Source organism: Rhinolophus ferrumequinum, chromosome 5, assembly GCF_004115265.2.
Source record: "Rhinolophus ferrumequinum isolate MPI-CBG mRhiFer1 chromosome 5, mRhiFer1_v1.p, whole genome shotgun sequence".
Classification (NCBI taxonomy): domain Eukaryota; kingdom Metazoa; phylum Chordata; class Mammalia; order Chiroptera; family Rhinolophidae; genus Rhinolophus; species Rhinolophus ferrumequinum.
The window spans coordinates 47,608,420-47,624,915 of record NC_046288.1 but is presented as its reverse complement, the minus strand read 5'-3'; the positions used below and the strand labels follow the sequence as shown (position 1 = coordinate 47,624,915).

General features: G+C 36.0%; 1 protein-coding gene across 5 annotated transcripts in view; it reads right to left on the bottom strand.

The window, feature by feature from the left end:
• The window catches only part of BMPR1B (bone morphogenetic protein receptor type 1B), a 368,296-nt gene that overhangs the window by 182,385 nt on the left and 169,415 nt on the right, over positions 1–16,496 (bottom strand). The window contains exon 2 of one of the 5 annotated variants that reach the window (XM_033106684.1): positions 2,606–2,704. The exons of the other annotated variants lie outside the window; for them this stretch is intronic. The gene's annotated coding sequence lies outside the window, so the exon portion shown is untranslated. The remainder of the gene's footprint in view (positions 1–2,605; positions 2,705–16,496) is intronic. 5 annotated transcript variants of the gene reach the window in all.

Sequence of the window (16,496 nt, the reverse complement as noted above, 5' to 3'; positions counted from 1 at the left end):
GTGAGTTTAAAAAAACCTAACCTGGCTTTCAAGTAACTCTAAAATCTGGTCTCCCCTTATCTTATAGGCACTTAACCTCTCATGATTTAAAATGTGAAGCTCTTTTTCTGCCAAATCAGCTTTCTCACATTTTTTCCAACCATATCATGCTCATTCGAAACTCAAGATTTTAGACATTATTTACAATTCCTGACCTTTTCCCTAAACTCACACGATTATTCTCACTACCCAGTTAAAAAAAAGACCCTAATGTTCTCATGTGACCTGTCCTGAATATGCCAGCCTGAGACAAGTCTCCTGATGGGGCATTACACTCACACTACTTATTTTGCACCAGACACCACTTGAGAATTCTTATATAAACAACAAACATTTTTGAATAACAACTAATACTTTGGACCTGCTATTATGTTCTGAATTGCACTACCCCAAATTCGTATATTGAAGCCCTAAATACCCCCAAAATGTGACTGTTTTTGGACATAGGGCTTTTGAAGAGGTAATTAAGTTAAAACAAGGCTGTCATAATCCAATATGACTGCTGTCTTTATGAGAGAGAGAGAGAGAGAGAGAGAGAGAGAGAGAGAGAGAGAGAGAGAGAGAGAGAGAGAGATTGACCAAGAATGCATGCCTACAGAGAATGACCATGTGAAAAGGCATCCGTCAGCAAGGCCAGAAAAGAGGCCTCAGGTTACCCTGACTCTGCCAGCACCTTGATCTTGGACTTCCCAGCCTCCAGCACTGTGAGAAAAATCAATTTTGGTAGTTAAGCCACACAGCCGTGGTATGTTAGTATGGCAGCCCTAGAAGCATAAAACACCTGTCACATGCCCAGACACTGGATAAAGACCCTAGTACAAAGCAAAGCATAGGTCTACTTTCCTGTGAAGCTTAGGGTATTAAACACCATGTTTTAATGACTATATGTAAATGATCCAAAGATAACATTACTACTACTTGAACTGCTTTTTAGGTAGAATGTGGATGGATTGGGAAGTAGAAAGCCTCTTTTTTTTCTGTGTGTTGTCATACACACACACAGAGGGTGCCAAAAAATGTATACACATTTTAAGAAAGGAAAAAACTGTATTGTGCTAATGGAACCACTTTGAGCACCTCTTATAATTGCAGAAGTCAAACGTGACTTGTATTCATCTTTTGTTATCAGTATATATTGAACATTACAATTTTAATACAGTTTTTTCCTTTCTTAAAATGTGTATACTTTTGGCACCCTCATATATGTATATATACGAGGTTGGACAATTAAGTCTGTGAACTCATCCTAGAAAAAGTGCTACATACCTCATTGCTGAATATTACTATGGTCACCTTCGAAGTACTCCCCTTGGGAAGCTATTCACTGATGCCAGCGCCTAGTCCACCCTTCCAAGCAATTTTGGAACTCTTTTTCGGGAATGGCCATCAGAGCTGTTGTCGTATTACCCCTGATATCCTGAATGTCATCAAAATGCCTACCTTTCAATATTTCCTTTATCTTTGGGTAAAGAAAGAAGTCACCGGGGGCCAGATCAGGTGAGTAGGGAGGGTGTTCCAATACAGTTATTTGTTTACTGGCTAAAAACTCCCTCACAGACAGCGCTGTGAGATCTGGTGCATTGTTGTAATGCAAGAGCCATGAATTGTTGGGGGAAAAGTTCAGGTCATTTCCTCTAACTTTTTCACACAGCCTTTACAGCACTTCCAAATAGTAAACCTGGTTAACTGTTTGTCCAGTCGGTACAAATTCTTAATGAATAATCCCTCTGATATCAAAAAAGTTTAGCAACATCGTTGCAACAAGTTCGCGAACTTAATTGTCAGACTTTGTGTGTGTGTGTGTGTGTGTGTGTGTGTGTGTGTGTGTGTGTGTGTGTTTAAGAATGCATATAGCAGTCAGGTTCCACAATTAAGAACTGCCTGTTTAAATAGTTGTTTTCAGAAATGCTCATAGAATGGAATCTGGCACACATGTTTATGTTGGTTCCTTCTATATTATGCTTGTTCATCTCAAACATTGTGGTAACTGATAGCAGCCAGTATAGTTCACCGATGCGAAAACCTGCATTTTTAAAAAATTACCTTAATAGCCTTGAAAAAAATACATCTTATATCGGTAACATTTTACTATCACCATAGCCATGTTTTCACATTATTACAGCACTGAAATCGAAACATGTATCTTAAAGTTGATGGCATATTTTAATTCACTAATTGATGTTACATGTTATCTCCTAGACTCGAGTAAAAAATTGATCACAAAATCATCTAGGAAGCCTCACTGTAATGTGCTAAAGGAATACAAGAAAGGGAGGCTAGTGGAAGCAAAATGTTTCTCATCCAAAGTTACCATGCAGAGGATGAGAGGGGAGGGGGCATAAAAGAAACAATGAAGTAGCAAGTTTAGCAGGGTAAGTACTAGAGCTTATTGCAAACATCTTGAAGTCTGGTGAGAAAACAGACAAAAAGGAAGAGCCACAAAGAATTCTTATACACATTCTCTCCCACACACACTGCAAAACGAAAAAACCATCCAACAGAGGCAGCCTCCATGGGCACAGTATGTCTATCAAGTGGAAACCAGTCTCACACTTTATAATCACACCTCATATACCGCCATGGAAGGCAGGCCTCCTAGGTGAGGCATCGAGTTTCACAGCCATGCTCAAATACGGGATTGTTAACACTAATCCACACCCAAGATCTGTGAAGGAGAAGAAAGAAAGATAGGTAAATACCCACATAAAATATGGCCCCAATTAGAGGACTCAGCAATACTTGCACTATTGATTATCTGTTGTTTTGGCAAACGAATAAACCAATAACAATCACTGAAGGATCGATAGGTCAACAGAGTAATCGACAATTTAAAGAACTTTTTATCACAATCAAGTCTGTTCTTCTTTAGCCATCTCTTAAATAATTTGTTAGAAAATAAACAATTTTCTTTGATGTCACAGGGAAAGCAGCCTAAATCTCATTCAAAAAAAGATATATTTACAAACAAATCAAATCGAAACTCAGTTTCTTTGACGAACGAAAAAAAATGATAGGATTAATCTCAATTATTTTTTTTCCCTTTAAACAATAAAAATCAAAGTCTATTTGCACCAAAAGGCTTCCAAAATAACTGATGGGATATGCCAGCGATCCATGGTTTATATTATAAAGTTTAACGAGAGAACACTAAGTTTATCAAAGTTGTTAAAAAGCAAATTCTAGTCTGTTACTGGCACCCAAATAACCAGAAATTAAATCTAGAATTCTACCACCATAAATATTTTGCAAACTCAACATTCTGTTCTTTTTCTCACTGGAGATGAGCCTTCACCAGTTGTTTTAAATTAGACAAATCAGGAAGCATTATAATCTGATGTGCTGACCTGAATTATAAATGAAGTTATAAAATTACAAAATAAGCTACCCCACATTCCAAAACATGAAAGCCTTATATCTTTCTGTGTTGTTGTTGGTAATTATATTATGTCTTTATGTGAAGGGGGCTATCATCAAAAAGAACTTTGATTTAAAAAGATACATGACAAGGCACAAATACAGAAAATATGATGCAACATAATTTCAAAATGTTGGTTCTCGAGGAATTATAAAGCCTTTGATTTTACTGTGAACTTGTGAAATCCAGTAAAACTTATGGTCATGATCACCACTAAATAAAAATCTATTGGCAACATCAAATTCCTCAGTTTTAAAATGGGGACCCTAGTTCCTGCCTCATATGTGTATTGTAAGAATTAAATGTGTTCCTATGTACGAAGCACTAAGAACAATGCCTAGCATAGCATCCTGTGTTAGTGTGTCTTCTTAGGATTAATATTAGGATTAGCTATTAGTATAAATAGAAGCACTTACATTATCAGTATTGTGGGAAGGCTCAGTCCAGCTTTCTCTATTCACATACAACTCCATTTAAGTTCTGCCCCACAGGAATACTCTTCTCGCTAACGCAGCTCGTACAGACATGGCTCTCTTCTACACTCCTACTGATGTCTGTTAGGCCCGCTATATATCCTACAATTTAATTACATTTTCAACTGTTCACTGTTGTGTATGTTACTCTTATATAATCAAAGGGATTATAAAATCCTTACAAGGAGAGACATTGAGTATACCATTCTGTTTTTTGGTTTTTTCTCTGGCTCTCAAGCCTCAGTTTCCAAGGAGAGCAACTGCCTTCAGAGCAGAGGGCAGACACTGAGCAATCTTCAGCTAACACTCGTCATACATAAGACAGACCACTTTAAAGATCCAGATCATCTTAAAGGCAAAGATCAGGGTCCTGACCTTCAGGTATCTTCTACTTTAACTACAGAGAGAAATATGCATATTATAAAGTAGCGTCAGTTCCAGGCTAAATCACACTCCAACTACAATCCCTGCTGTATGGAATTCTAAAAGAACAGTAACTGAAGTATAAGGGGGTTGGGAAAGACCTAATGGAGAAGGACCATGAATGTGAAGAGTAAATCCTACATAATGATAATAATAAAAATTACCAGTCAAAGCACAGCAACAGCACAGTAAATGACTTTCATACAATAAGAACAATAGCTAACTTATATTGGGTGTTCAGTATATGCCAGGAACTATTCTATGTGCTTTATAAAGTTTAACACATTTGGTCTTCAAAATATCCCTATGGGGTAGGCACTGTTCTTTCCATTTTAAAGATAAGGGAAGTGAGGCACAGTACATGATTTGCCAAAGATCATACAGCGAGTAAGTAGAAGGGCTAATTCATACTCTATCATTATGCTAAACTACTTTCTTTATGAGCTCATGTAATTCTCATAACAACCCTGCAAAGGAGGCCGTGCATTCCACATATGAAATCCATGTGAATAGAGTTCCTGGGGTTGTGCAGTGCACAATCTGAGCAGCCATAGGTGGCAGCAGTCCTGATCTGCACTGTATTAGGTGGGAAGTTTAATAATTTAGCCAAAGTGGCATAATTTATCGCGTCAAAATCTGAAATACAGTCAGTCTCACTCTTTTCACTTAGTCATGGAATCAGCAAGGCCAAGATATGGTAATGAGCAATATTTGTTCTGGCATCCAAGGAGTAACCCACTTTGGTTTGATCAGAGAAAGAATAAAGATAAAGGATAAAGGCACTTAGTTCATCTTACTTCATCTCCCACCTGATCTCCATGCTCTGGATGGGAGAAAAATCCACTGGATGCTCCTGAAAAGCAGAGTGCATATAGCACTATTTCAAAGAACTGACCCTACCAATGGTATATTACAAAGACAAAATGTAGGACATTCCCTCTTTTTGAGGACAGAAAAATTAAAGCAGCAGCAAAGAGAACAACAGCCGAAAGGTCAACATCTGGGAGATGGCAGGAATGGATGGAGTCTAAACCACATGCAAAAGTACTTAGAACAGAGTTGTCATACGAGTTGTCATAGGATGGAATAGAGTTGTGATAGGATGGAATTAATTGATGGATGTAAAAATATTCTGGAAATAGAAGGACTCTTAACAAGTACAAAATGGTACAGCCTATAATAATGGGGAAGCAAGGAATATTGAATAAGGGTGGGATAAGAATGCAGTCAAGTTTTCTAGATTACACGGAGTCTATTTTTTACAACATCGTTTCATTTTTGCATTTGCATTTTGCATTTGCAATATTGTAAATTCCCTGAATAACATTCAGAAAAATGTAACAGCACTGATTTTAAATTAAAATATAATTGACTGTATTTATTACCCTTACATTTGTACTACTTAAATCCCTCTCAAATGACTAGAAAAACAGAATCAAATAAGAATATAAAACATTATACAAGCAATCAAGATATCCTTCAGAACTGAATAAATAAAACTGTGGTATATTCAGACAGTGGGATATTATTCATCAATAAAAAGAAATCAGCTCTCAAGTCATAAAAAGATATGAAGGAAACTTAAATGAATACTACATAAAAGTAGCCAATTTGAAAAACCTACATAACTGTATAATTCCAATTACATGATTTCCTGGAAAATGCAAAACTATGGAAAAGAGTGGTTGCCAGGCATTTGAGGGGGTGAAGGGGAGGGGACACACAGGCAGAGCATAGGGGATTTTTAGGGCAGTGACAATATTCTGTGTGATAACACAATGATGGGTACACGTTATACATTTGTCCAAACCCATAGAATGCACAACACCAAGAGTAAACAGTAACGTTAACCATGGATTCTGGGTGATAATAATGTGTCTATCAAGGTAGGTTGACCAACTATAACAAGTGCACCACTCTGGTGGGAGTGCCAATAAGGGGGAAGGGCATCATGCTTACGTGTGGGGGCATGGGTACCTGGGAAATCGCTGTACTTTCCCTTCAATCTTGCCATGAACCTAAAACTGCTCCGAAAGAATAAAATCTTAATAAAAACCAATCTAACATACCAGAACTTCTTGGCTTCACGATATGCACATGTGATATACTCATTCATGCTCCTATATAGAGGCTGGAACACTTTCTTTGAGGAAAATAACATTTATTAAGACTGGTATTAAGTCTGATACTTATTTTTCAGAAGTCATTTTGTCCTCAGTAACTCCATTACATAGGAATTAATACAGCCATTTTGCAGATGAGAAAACTGAGTCTTGGTGAAGAAATTTCCTTAAGGAACTTGTGAAAGTGAACGTCTGGCAATACGTAAGCCTCCTACAGCCATGATTACAAATTCTGCACTGCTTTACTTTCCACAAAACCATCCTGTCTTGAACCTCTAAGTATCAATCAATTCAGTAAAAATTTCGTAAATCTGAATGAGTAGGTTTACCCTTGCGATCTCCGGCTCTTAAAAAAGGAAATTAACCTAAAGACCACAACAGGTACTCTTTTCTATCGCCTGCCAGCACAAGCTGAACTACGTTCAGATGGATGCGTCCAGCTTGCTGTAAAAAATGTTACATAAAGAGAATCCCAACCAATACTTTAATAGCAACAATGAAAGGAATTTGATGGCAAATACTAAAACCAAAGTCTAAATGAGACTTGTTTGTTCCCCATAATAAGATTTCTGGAAAAGAAATTCAACCTGTTCCAAATACACCCAGCAGGAATTGGAGACTAGACCCAAAAAACCTGCAAAAGTGATTTTCTGCAGTCTGTGGCACATTCTTCTGCACATGATATGAAACCAAATGTCTTTCTTTTAACAGGTTAATATAATTGTGATTTTTAAAAATTACAGTGGACTTTAAATGTTAACATATAAGAAGAATGTATTAATGAGAGGCAGAGAAAATTAGTGCATTTCTTTCCTATCAGTTAAGTGGTCCAAAGATAGCTAGACTCCTTCGCCTGATTCAAAATACCCTATTTCAATTATTCCACATGTGGGCAGCAGTTCAGTAAGATTAAATGATTTCCTGAGGAAATAACAGAATTTGTGTCAGGCACACAATCAACATTCCTGAATGAATAAAAAGAATGAATGAATTTTCATTTGCAAACACATTAGAAATATAAATCCATCCATGAAGAGTAAGGCGAGTCTCTTCACTGACCACCTTTTATTCTTTTCAGACTATAATTTATTGACAAATACATTTCATATAAGTTATACATGTCAGAAAATAAAGACATGCTTAATTGCCTGTTTGATAGCAAAAATTTTGTCTACCTTCATTCAGGTTTCAGAGAACATCAATAAACTGCTTAAAAATGTTCACTGCCTCCCTACAAATCAACACCCACACTCCTTAGCAAGGTAGCCTTCATTACTTTCCCACTCCAGTCTCATCTCCCTACCCCTTCACTAGCCCAGGCTGAGATTGTGATTTAGAAAATCTTGTCTGAAACCTAGACACCTATAGTAAAGAAGGAGGAGGAGGGGGAGGGGAGGGGGAGGGGGAGGGGAGGGAGAGGGGGAGGAGGAGGAGGAGGAGGAGGAGGAGGATGAGGAAGAGAAGAAGGAGAAGAAGCAGCAGCAGCAGCAGCAAGTAAAAGGTAAAAGTGGGGTAAAAACCCCAGGAGATTCTGTTGTACAGCCTGGATTTTCAAATTACAATCTCCAATTTACAAATAATGAAATTTAAGCTCAGAGAGTTATAGAAGTTGCCCTACGTCACTCGGCTGGTTAAGAAGGTCCTCCGTCTGGACGTCTGAACCTCCGGTTATATGGACCCTTTAATAAAGGACCTGGGCTCCTCAGGGAAAGGAACTGCAAAGCCACATCTTTTTACACTTCTTTTTCTTTCCCTGTTTATTTTTAGCTTCTATCTGATGAGAAGGATTAGATACCTCAAAAGCCCTACTGACACACTTAGTTTTAGGGAGAAATATTGGTTTTGTGCTTAAACACAATATCTGACTTGGAAACCTGAGAACTTCCGGTCAGAGACCGAGGGACTGTGAATGTTTACCTTGCTCTGTCTCTAGCACTATCTCTGGCCTTTCTTCCATATTCTTCCTTTTGCTTCTCAACATGCTTGTTCTTCTAGGATCTTTCAGAGTGATTCTGGTGGTATTACTGTAGAAAATACTGCCTGATATGGGCAAAGGTACTTTAGAAGGGTTTGAACAGTTTAGAGAAGTTTGATGAGGGAAACAGACTATGTCCAGGAAGAGGCTAAGGGCAGAGGTTTGGAGTCAGAAAGTCCTGGGTGAACCCTATCTAGTGTGTGTCCCTGGACATGTTACTTCTTATTCCTGCGTGTAAAATGTTTGTCCCGCTGGATTGGGAGAATTAAATGACTCTGTATACATAAAGTACTTAACCCATAATATCAGACCATAAATTGCAGCTAGTATAGTAGTCACAGGGAAGTGAGACCTCAATGTCATGGATAGGTTCTTGGAAACTGTGGTGAGTGAAATGACACAAAAATGAAAGGAATTTTACCATCGGCTAATTGATATAAACAAGAGTTAAGTTCCTACCGCATATTTCTGGTCACGAAAACATCACCAAATGTCCAGATAAAGACCCCAAACGCTTCTAATGATAAACACTGAAATAAACGTGAACTATACATACATTTAAGAAAGATTAATAAAAACAAGTAAGGTAGTTATTTTCCAACCCACTTATTCCAGTTCAGGGTCTAAGATGGCAAGAGCCTCTCGCAGCAGCTCAGGTGCAAGGTGGGACCCACCCTGGATGGGATGACCTCTCCTGCAAGATGCATCACACCCACACCCCCACTCGCTCACATTGGGACAATGCAGATCCACAAATTGACCTCATGCGCAGAACTCTGGGATGTGGGAGGAAACCGGGGTACCTGGAGAGAACCCACACAGACATGGGGAGAACCTGCAAACTCCCCATAGACAGTGGTCCCAGCCAGGAATCCTTTTTATTTTTTTTTCCTAATCAACATTATATCGAAGCTACATTGAATGAAACTGCATTGTTCAAGGACCTGCTGTAGTATAATCTGAATTTGTGAGTACTGGAACAAGAATACTGTTAGGGCAAGTGGGGATCAGGACGGAAGCCATGGACAGCCAGAGAGGGTGCAGGTTGGAGGAAGCCTCTTTTCCAGGAACAGAATGAAATTGTAAAAAGGAGCAGTGCTGGAGGAGCCAAGACAGGCCAGAAAATTAAATCTCACTACCACTCCAGCCTTGGCTACTTGTCCAGCTGGTCCTATCACACGAAGGTATGTGACCTGACTCCAAATTCCTGGTTGGCTAACACGTGCATTACTTCAGTTAACACATCTGTATTGAATCTACTCTGCTCCCAATCACAGTTGGGATACGAGGAAAGAAATGTTCCGGCCTTCAGGAACCTTGCAGTCGAATAGGAAAAAGATTAATATATATGAAAGACAGTCACTAACGAGCTCAAAGATGCAGGCATCTGGGAAGAATTGTGCCTCTTTCTTAAGATGGGCTTATTCGATACCAATACTCACAAGCAATCTTTCACTAGCATACCTCACTTTATCCAGTTTGTTAAAGCTACCTTCACTATGAGATAAGCATATAAGTAGTCGTTATAGCTAGAATTTTTTTTAACTAAAAAATATCACTTGTTAAAGGAGTTCACAAAAGGGCTGTGTTTAGAATTTCTTTCCATATTTATTCAATATATACCATTAAATCTCTCAACTCTGAGTGTTAATAATCAATCTAAATTTAATCATAAAGATACAAAGATTATGACTTCACATCTTTTCTGCCAAACTCAGGCCCTTCCTTTGAATTTGCCCTTTTAAATATCATGACAAAAACTATGAGTTCTAGTCTCAAAATACAGCATTTGAAACAGAACATTATATTTATTTGATGTTGGTTTTATTGCTTAACTGGATGAAGTAATGTAGTGATTGGAGCTAAAAACTGTAAATTCATAATTTATAATCCATAATTCTAGGCTACTCTAAACAATACATAGTACAGGTTCAATTCTTACTACTAAAAAATTAATTTTATGTAGCTTATTTCAAATTTGCTCCAATGCCTTCTGTAAGAAACTATAAGAGCCATTTTTTACTGTGTATTAGATGCCTCACCCAAAAACCCTCACTTCAAACTAAGTGATATATGAAAACAATGGCAAAATTGATAGAAGTTTAGAATTACAATTCCCTGATGAATTCAAGATTTGATATTTTTAAAAGCCCCAAACAATTTTTGTTTCACTTTCACTAGGAATCTGAAAAAGAAAAATAAACAGTTTTTGTTCTTACATTGCTAAACAGGAAGCAATTAATCCCCATTCAAAAAAAGTAGTGATGACAATAATGATCTGAAAAATTAGTTTGTTGCTAAGAGATTCATAAGAGACAAATACATTCACTAATATTCCATGGAATACTCACGACTTTTAGCAAGGATTGTACATAAATATTTGTGAGATCACTGTTATTCTAAAAGTCTGTATTTATAATGAAATAGGGAATTATAAAAGATAGTCTTATGAAAATTTCCCCATCTCAGGAATTTTGATATCTCTTGTTTAAAATACTCTGCAGAACTTTAAACATTCCAGGAAAAGGCATTATTTCAAAGACATTAGTCTGTTGCTTTTTTTTTTTAACTAGAGAAAACAAACATATGGAAAGCACATAGTTTGTCACTGCAAATCACAATAATGAATCAGTATTCAAGAAGGAAATGTCTGATGAGGCACAATGTGTAAAGAACTATTCAGGGAGGCCTATAACAGTTAAATAAATTTCTCGGCAAAAATTATTTATTGTTGCTTTACTATTATGCAGATTAGAAACAGAAATATCTATTTTACTATACATAAATAATCTTAATACTCATCAAGAGAATTTTTTTCCCCAACATACTAGATTCTTACTTTTATATTAAGAGTAAGCATTTTTATTTTTGATCTTCATGGAACAAGAATTCTTGTTTTTCTATATAAAGGCTGGAAAATGGAACACTCATATGCTGGAATTTCAAAATAAAATTCAACTGAAGATATGCTCCAGCTATTGAAACATATTGCAATTCTACATTGATTCGCTGAAGTTACACTGAGGAAGAGGTAAAGAAAAACATTTCAGTCAATGTGCTAAATGACAGTCGTCCCCGTTTTCCTCCGTTATGTTATGAAATGTTCCATACATGGGGCCCATGTCATTACTAGATCTGTTAACAGTTTCACAGCTCAGAGTTTGGCTTCATTTGTTAAGCATCAAGCTGCCCTATCACTTGTATAGACCTGGAAAGGTTGTTATGGTTCATAATGTAAAACTCACAAAAGTGCGCAGCTGCTGTTCATACTCTCAAAGAAGTCTGTTATAATAATGATGTCACGGAAAAAGGCTGGAATGGATTACATGTCCCAGACAGCCAAGCCATTCAATCTCTCCAGTCAATGCAGGTATACAGGTTGCAGCATAAACATTATGGTAGCATTACAATAAGGCAAAAAGTTCATTTAAAAGAAAAAAAAAATCACTGAGGGCATGTAATTACGGCCTCTTTAGGAGTTCTACCTTCAGGAAGCCTCCCTCACCACTGGGACTACCCAAAAAGTACCAATATCACCATCTCACTGTCTGATACCCTATTGTGAACCACAAAGGTTTCCAAAAATTACAATATATATCATTAGGCCCTTGAAGGAAACTATACAAGGTTATCTAAACAAATAAACCTTCTTCCCTTTAGTTATTATATATCTTTATTTAGGAAGTGCAGTGAATTCAATCCTGGTCTTCAGAGAAAGGCAAAGCAATAATACGTTATTAATTCTAAGAGCTTAACTTACATATTAAAACCTGCCATCATTTGTAATGGCAAAGAATGTTAAGTAGTTTCAGACTCTGGCAGAGACTGAAGAGATGGAGAAGAGGAGGTTGGCATCCTTATTTTAGCATTCTTGTAGAACAAAACACACAAATCATTTTCCAATTGAGATTTTTTAAAGTGATTTTAGAAATAGATGAATATTGAAAAGTTTCCACTCTATACATTTGCACTATTTTAACTATTTTAGTGAAATTCTATATTAAAGCAAAGAGAAATTTTGATCAAATATGTAAATTATAACTATAAAAATTATTTGAATGCTTTTGAGATAAAAACAGAACAGAGGCAGAACATTGGAAAAGGCCAAAATTCTAGTCCCAAATCTACCACTAAGATTATTTAATCATCAACAAATCATTTAATGGCATTCAATTTCAGTTTCCTTAACTTTAAAATGAAGGCCATGAGAAATGATGACATATGAAGTTTCACTTTCCTATAACAGTATTTCTCAACCTATAGTTAGGATCGGAGGACCAAGCATCGGAATGATGACAGCTAAGCCATACTTGCTTGGTGCAGGGCACTGTCCAAAGCATATTAATTCATTTAACTTTCAAACAAAACTGTGTAGTAAGTATGATTAATATCCTCATTTAGAGGTGAAGACACAAAGGAATGGACAAGTAGAGTATGGAAGTGCGAGAATTCACACACAAGCTAACTCCACACCCAGCTCTTCCCATCCCCATGCTAGCTTACCTATACTGGCATATTCATTGGAATGGAGAGGTCTGGTTGTTTTCTAATGAATAGGAAAAGTCAAATTTTAATAGTGGAAGGTTTGATGACTGAGGATATCACAGTGCCTTAGATCATAGCAGTTCTACACTATAGTACCATATATAAGCAGAGAAAGTATTAGATATTTTCCCAGCGCCTGGTCACTTTTATTCTGTCCATAACATGTAAACACATTATCAAGGTTGCAAATAAGACCATTTAATCTGCATGGACATACTGTTTCTTATGCCTACAACTCTAAGGCAACATTTCTTAACACCTGCTTATATTTGAAGTTGCACTCTGAGGCTAGAATTCAATCCAATAATGGTATGCCGTAAAGTGACAGCAATAGTTAAATTTGATATCAGCTATAAAATGACATTCAAACATGGTATCTGTTACATGTAACTACAGATTGAAAATGAGATGTTTCAATCATGATTATTTATAGCTGAAGGCAAAACCTACTTATTGGCATGGGAAACGGCTTTGTTTAATTTACTGCCTATTGAGACTGGTTTATTTGGTTGATTAACAATAAGTATACAAAGAATGGTTTTTTTAGTTGCATGAAACATAAATATTCCAAAGTTCTAAAGTCTAATATCTTGAGAAAAGTGCGATATATTCATAAAATTTCCTACATGTCCCCAACTGTATGATCGATCACTAACCAGGTAATTTTACAGATAAAGAAGACCTTACATATGTTTTACTTCTTCATCAAAGAGGCAAAATAGAAGAGCTCTTTTCCTCTATTTTAATAGGCCACATAGCTTGAAAATTTCTGAGAATTCAAACTCTTACATTGTATCTTCAAGCAGCTGTGAAAATAAAATTATTCTGACTCCATTTAAATTCTTTCTTGCCACAACATAAATATGCATGCCAAAGTATACAAGATTAAAAGAAGAATCCATTTATTAGCACCAGCACTACACGCAAAACAATCCTAGTCCTCCCACGTCTCCCTTCATCGGAAGCAATAACAACACACAAGAACACCTCCCATTAGACTCACTTTTCTGTCTCCTGGTTTTTCGCTGTGCCAAAAAAGTATGTAATTAGAGAACGTCTTTTACAGTAAATAGCCACAATACAAGGTAAGTGTGGAAATAGTTTCTAAATCATTCGAAACGTTTGGGGCACAGCTGGCAGAACACCTGTTGGAAATGAATGAGTGATATTTGAAACATAAAACAATAGAAGTAAAGGACTGTTCACACAACTTTCACTGCAGTTTTCAGCATCAACAATTTTAAGTTCATTGAAAGACTGATGAAAAAGCAACCAACTAGAATAAGCTTAGCATTTTATTTTTCTTCTTGAAAACACAGGACAAGCCATTTAGAATAAGCTCTCCAAAATGAATTATTACCAATTCAACAATCTCACAGATACGTGATTAAGTCCTATAAAAATGCTCATTTTTCTTTCTTTTATTTGTTTATGTTACCCTTACCACCCACTAACTTTCATAATCATTTTTATCCTTCCAATTGTCTAAATATGTTTTACAACTAAAAATATAAAATATCTCTAAAGAAAATTATTTTTACCTTTGTTATTTTTAACTACTAAATGTTTACTTACTCAAAGTAAGTAACCAGCGTTTTTTGTTTTTTTTTTATCAACTATACGACAGCAAGGGATCAATTTTTACAACTAAAATGTAGAAGGTATGTGAAGAAAGAACCTAGCTGAAATTCATAGGATTTATCATCACACAGGAAAAAAAAAAAAAGAAAAAAAGAAAAAAATATGGCTTCATTATTAAAAGTCCCAACATTCAAGTGAAGTATCTGACTTTCTACCTCTGAGAACTCATTTCTAACTAATCAGTAAGCATTTACCACATCCTTGTAATGTATCTACATCATGTGCCTCAAAATTCAGAGCAACTTTATGCAAGGGGTTGGAAAAACCAGAAACAGAGAAATCAGTTAGAAGTCTGTGTCAAACACCCGTCATTCAGGATGAAAGCCTTGAAGAGGATTGTGAAAGTGAGAATGAACTTGAGCAGTGAGTTCTGGATACCAACAGAGTATGAAGTAACAGAGCTTGGTAATATATTCAATTCAGCATAAAGGAGAAGAACAAATTAATGCAGTTACAGAGGCCTTAGTGCATAGCAATAACAAAACAAATGCTGAACTGAATAATAATCTAACTAGCAATAACAAAAAAAAATGCTGAACTGAATAATAATCTAAGTTAACTAGCAATCTAGCAGCCTCATACTAAGGCAGACTATATATATATATGTGTATATATATATATATGTATGTACATATATATATATATAGTTGCATGGTGTAAGCGCAAGGTGGAAAGTTCGAGAACTTAATTGTCCAACCTCGTGTGTGTGTGTGTGTGTGTGTGTGTGTACATATATATGTATGTATATATACACATATATACAAATATATATACATATACATGTGTATATATACACACACACACACATATATATAATAGGTTGGTACAAATTAAATTGCAGTTTAAATTGCAGGTTAAAATAATTTCAAAAACTGCAATTACTTTTGCATCATATATATATATATATATATATATATATATATATATATATATAGCAACTAGGCAAACACTATTCCTTCACATGTTCAACAAGTGTGATAAAAACAAAAAGAATCTTTAAGAACTTAAAGCTCTAGTTAGACTATAAAACTTTTTATCCAGAAACAAAAACTCATAGACACAGACAACAGTTTAGTGGTTACCAGAGGCTAAGGGGATAAGGGGGGATAAAAGAGGGTAAAGGGGGTCAAATATATGGTGATGGAAGGAGAACTGACTCTGGGTGGTAAACACATAATGTGATATATAGATGATGTATTACAGAACTGTACACTTGAAGCCTATGTAATTTTACTAACCACTGTCACCCCAATAAATTTTAATTAAAAAATTTATCCACAGGGACTATGACATGTTGAAAATTTCATAAGCAATATTGGAAAAGCTTGAATTTATAAGAAGTCAGATGGAAAAATTAACCAGATCCAGTGTCTAATTGTATCTTGAACAATTCTCGTTCTTTCATAAATGTTTGGTTTTTACATCATCATCATAATAACCCCCAAATGCATTATATTGTTGACCCAGTTCCTAGACAAAAAAAACAGGGGTGGGGTGTCAGATTAATTTGTAACAGCATCTGACTCAAAACAAACAATTTATGCTAAAGTATTTACCACACTAACTAAAATACTGTTGAAATTCGCCAGGTACTTTCATGAGTGTTGGCTTCCTTCAATTGTGGTAAAGGAATCCTAAAATGATTTTTTTTTAAATGTCTCAAACCAAAACAAGACATTTTCCTAGGTAATATCTGGAAAAATTACATCTGCCTACGAAAATCAGAAAGTATAACCACTAACCCTAAACACTGTACAGTAACAACTGAGATTTTTTTTGCTACATATTACAAAATTGTGTTAGTAATATGCCACCTCTACGTGTTTGCTTCTATCAAGGACTTGTGAGAAAATGAGAAAGGT